The following is a 4655-nucleotide window of genomic DNA, read 5'->3' as shown; positions in this document are numbered from 1 at the left end:
AGCATAGTGATTAATCATAAAAACAATATGTAATTATATATGTGTTTTCCAATGGTCTTAGGTGACTCCTGTGAGAACCCAGGTTGAGAACTGCTGATATAGTAGACTGACTTCCAGAATGGAAGATAAGAACCTTCGTAAACTCACTTTGCCCCTAAAACAGTAAAAAAATGTGGCATGACAACTAAAATCAACAGTTTTAGAACTGTAGCAGTTAACCAAACCCGCAGAACAAACAAAAAATCTTTCTAAGAGGAAGTACTGAACCTCAGTAAGACAGCAGGACAGCCACATCATTAAGGGAACCCTGACAAATCATTGATCATTTAATAAGTTATGCTCAATACTGAAACAAGTCAATAAGCTCCCAACAAAGGAAATGTATAGACCAAATATCTCTTATGGCTATAGATACAAAAATCTTCAACAAAATACTAACAAACCATATCCAGTGATATTTGAAAGGATTATAAAATTTGACCAAGTGGGGATATCCCCAAAATGCAGAAATTTTTGGAAAATTCAACATATAAAAATCAATCAGTGTAGTACAGCATACTAATAAAAAATGTAAAAACATGATCATTTTGAAAGCACATACTAAAATTGAGATGATACAGAGAAGATCAGTATGGCCCTTGTGCAAGGATTACATTCAAATTCATGAAGCATTCCATATTTTTCCTGAATAAACACTTCTTTAAGGAGGACATACAGAGGGCCCATAGGCATATGAAAGTATGCCTAACATCACTAGCTCTCAGAGAGATGCAAATCAAAACCACAATGAGATACCACTTTACACCAGTCAGAATGACCATCATCAACAAATCAACAAACAAGTGCTGGCAAGGATGTGGAGAAAGGGGAACCCTAGTGCACTGTTGATGGGAATGCAGACTTGTATAGCCACTATGGAAAACAGAATGGAATTACCTCAAAAAACTAAAAATAGAACTGCCTTTTGATCCAGTGATTCCATTGCTAAGAATATACCTGAGGAACCTGAAACATCAATTCAAAATAACCTATGCACCTCTATGTTCATAGCAGCACTGTTTACAATAACCAAGGGCTGAAAACAGCCTAAGTGCCCATCACTAGAGGAGTGGATCAAAAAACTGTGGTACATTTACACAATAGAATGCTATGCAGCAGAAAGAAAGAAGGAACTCCTATTATTTGTGACAACATGGATGGAACTGGAAAGTATTATGCTCAGTGAAATAAGCCAGGCAGCAAAAGACAAATACCATATGATCCCATCTAATACAGGAAATTAATGAACAACACAAACAAATGAACAAAATAGAACCAAAGGCATATAAAGAAGGAACAGACTGACAGTGACCAGAGGTAAAGAGGAATGGGAAAAGGGAGAAAGAAAGGAAAGGGTCTAATCAAAGAACTAGTATGAATGACCCATGGACATGGACAACAGGGTGAGGATTGAATGTAGGAAGGGGGTGGGCAGGTCAGGGGAACAGTGTGGGGGGGAATGGGACAATTGTAATAGAAAAACAATTTTAAAAAGTATAAAAACAACATATTTCAATATAGGCAAAAAAAAAAGTCATCTGACAAAAATCTATCTTCTTTTCATTATTAAAGTACTCAACAACCTAGAATGAGAAAGAAATTCCTCAATCTGATAAAGAATATCTACAAAAAACCCAGAGCTAAAGTCAAAATTAATGAAGAAAAAATGAATAGTTTTCTCTGAAGATCAGGAACAAGAATTCCCACTGCAATCATTTGTATGCAACAATGTACTAGAGGTTCTATTTGCAACAATCAGGAAATTATACAAAACTTGATCTCTCTCTTCTTTAATACCTCTTTCAGTACTGTGATACAGCACATTCTTACTTTGTACAAATAAAATATTTACATTTATAATTTATTTTGAATATTAACTCAATGTAGTGGAAGCATAATGTTTGCCTTAGATATAACGTCAATTATTTTACATTTGTACTTACAATTACTAGAGTGAATTCTTGGGTTATTTATATACTTTTATTCTTGGTTTGGTCAAATGAAGTCCTGTGTTTTTTATTAAGAGAAAAAACGAAGTAAAATATGCTAGCCAAGTATGTCTATTTTTTTAAATATTTTTATTTATTTATTTATTTTGTTTATTTTTAGACAGATGGGAAAGGAGAAAGAGAGGGAGAGAAACATCACTGTGTGGTTGCCTCTCACACGCCCCCAACTGGGGTCATGATGTGCAACCTAGTCATGTACCCTGACGGGGAATCAAACCAGCGACACTTGGCTCGCAGGCCGATGCTTAATCCATTGAGCCACGGCAGCCAGGGCCCAAGTATGTCTATTTTTGTAGGTCCAATAGTATAACTAAGATTTAGTCTGCTGTGATTAATAACGGTGCTTCAAAATTATGTCCTTCCTTTCACAAGAGTCTTATGCTCTTTTATTTTTCTATATTTATCCTTCATCACTCATTTTATGACACAATTTATTCTTCTTTCTTTGTTTTACTTATTTCCATCTCTAATGATTATATAACACTATTTTTATTTGTGATTTAAAGTATCTCTTTTGCATTTCAAGTATTTCTTTAATTTTACTTTCTTCATCAAGCTTCATAAATTTATTAACTTGGTCCCAAATAAAAGCCTTAAGTAAAATGATTCTGATTCAATGTCTGTCTTAAACATCTTAAAATAATTAGCTATTACATATCAAAAACAGAAAAGTTTTGATTGTTATGATATTCTTGTCCCTATTTTAGTTTGGAAATTTTTATTTCTAAAGTCAAAGAACATTGACCTAGATATATCTATTGGTAGAATACTGTAACATGTATTCTTCAGGCCCTTTGACAGGTGTGTTATATGAGAAAAGTACAAGGGGAATAAAAGGAGAATAATCTGTCTAAAGAATCAGTATGATATGATATTGAAGGTTATCTGGACACTTAAGCGTGATTTTCAGAATTTTCATTGAAAGGAAATGTCATAACATATAGTCCATTCTTATCTTCTCTAATAAAAAAAAGGCAATGAATGTCACAATTCCTTAATATCTCATAAATTTTAAACATGTCATAATTGCATACCCTTATTCCCATAAATTTTCCATGAGGTAAAAAAACCAGAAATACCAGTCTGGGCAGCCATGTAGTATATTCTTGGGCCTTAAATTTTATTTTATCTGATATTTTTTCAAAATATGCTTTTCCTTTTCTTGTGGACATCCCTTTGGAACCTAGGTATTTTGAAACTACATCATAAATAGTTAGCTTGCTTGGCATGGTACTATACAAATAAAAAGTAGCATTACCATTATTGTTGTGATGATGATGATTATTTTAGGTTGATAGTGACATATTTTTAAGTTCAGAAACCAGACATCTATCCATATGTAGTCATATAATCTTTCTAACATATAGTATCTAGATACTTTGGAAATAAACTACTTAATAAAACATAATACAAAGAAGGAAATAGAATAACTTTCTAAATCTCAACATAAAATGATATTAAATGTTGTATCTGAATTTAGCAATGAGATTTACAAATTTCTTTGAGTAGGAAGGTCATATCTATAGGTCATACAGAAGAAAGTAGGGGGCCACAAAAAGATAAATAGTATGTAAATTAGTAAAGAAAATAATATATGTGCTTTGTGAAAGTTTGGAACTGTTTCAACAAAAAATATTTTTATTGAATTTTAAATTAAAATATTCAAATGAATGTGATTTATTTAAAAAACTGATGCTCTAATCTGTACAGAATTATGATGCAAATAATAAATCAATCAAATGCTTCTTATGTATCACTTGTTTGGTATAGACACTATACTCTATGCAATGGATATATCGACAGATATATATATATATATATATATATCAGCTTAAACCAGATTACCCTAAGTAGTTCATAAAAATTATTATAACAGGTAATTAATATTATAAAGAAAGGCAGTAAAATAACGTATTTATTTATCCATTCAAAAAATATTTACCACTAATTGGCAACCCATCTATCAATAAGTATGCATGATTCTCAGAAAAAATAAAAAATGTGACTGAGGATATTCTCAAGAATTTGGAGTTTAGAAAAAAATGGGAATAATCACATTATGTATATTTGCATACACTATGTTACTACTAGTTTCTTTTCATAATATTCATTGATTAGAAAGAACAAGGGATTTATAGTTTTTTTAACTTTCTCTCCTATGTTGATGGGTATCCTGAAAACAAATGACTATGTTTGGAAAGCAAAATAAACTCTTCTTACTTGCATTAGCAAATCTCCACTAAACCTGGTCCCAGTAGTTTCATTTTGATTTGACATCTGGTATGAATATGTCAGATTTTATGGCTGTTTTCTGGGTGACAACCCAAGAATAAATGTTGAGATTAAGTTTAAGGCTCATAATGATAGAATGAAGTTTGAGATTGGCTTAAGAGTATTATCGTTACAGCCCTGACTGGTGTGGCTCAGTTGTTTGGGCATTGTACTGAAAAGCAAAAGGTCACCAGTCTGATTTTTAATCCAGGCATGTACCAGGGTTGTGGGTGCAGTCCCTGAATGGAGTGTACCAGAGAAGCAAGTTATCAATGTTTCTCTCTCACATCAATGTTTCTCCCCCTCCCCTTCCCCTAGCTCTAAATTTAAAAAATA

At 32.4% G+C, this 4655-nt stretch overlaps 1 non-coding gene across 1 annotated transcript; it reads left to right on the top strand.

The window, feature by feature from the left end:
• The first annotated feature begins 580 nt into the window (after positions 1 to 580).
• LOC149996020 (U6 spliceosomal RNA) lies at positions 581 to 683 on the top strand. The gene has a single exon (XR_016507585.1). It is a non-coding gene; the product is annotated as a U6 spliceosomal RNA (small nuclear RNA).
• Positions 684 to 4655: the final 3972 nt, after the last annotated feature.

This window comes from Furipterus horrens, unplaced genomic scaffold (assembly GCF_987537825.1).
Source record: "Furipterus horrens unplaced genomic scaffold, mFurHor1.1.pri manual_scaffold_12, whole genome shotgun sequence".
Classification (NCBI taxonomy): Eukaryota; Metazoa; Chordata; class Mammalia; order Chiroptera; family Furipteridae; genus Furipterus; species Furipterus horrens.
The sequence above is the reverse complement of the archived record's forward strand: the minus strand, read 5'-3'. Positions and strand labels throughout refer to the sequence as shown.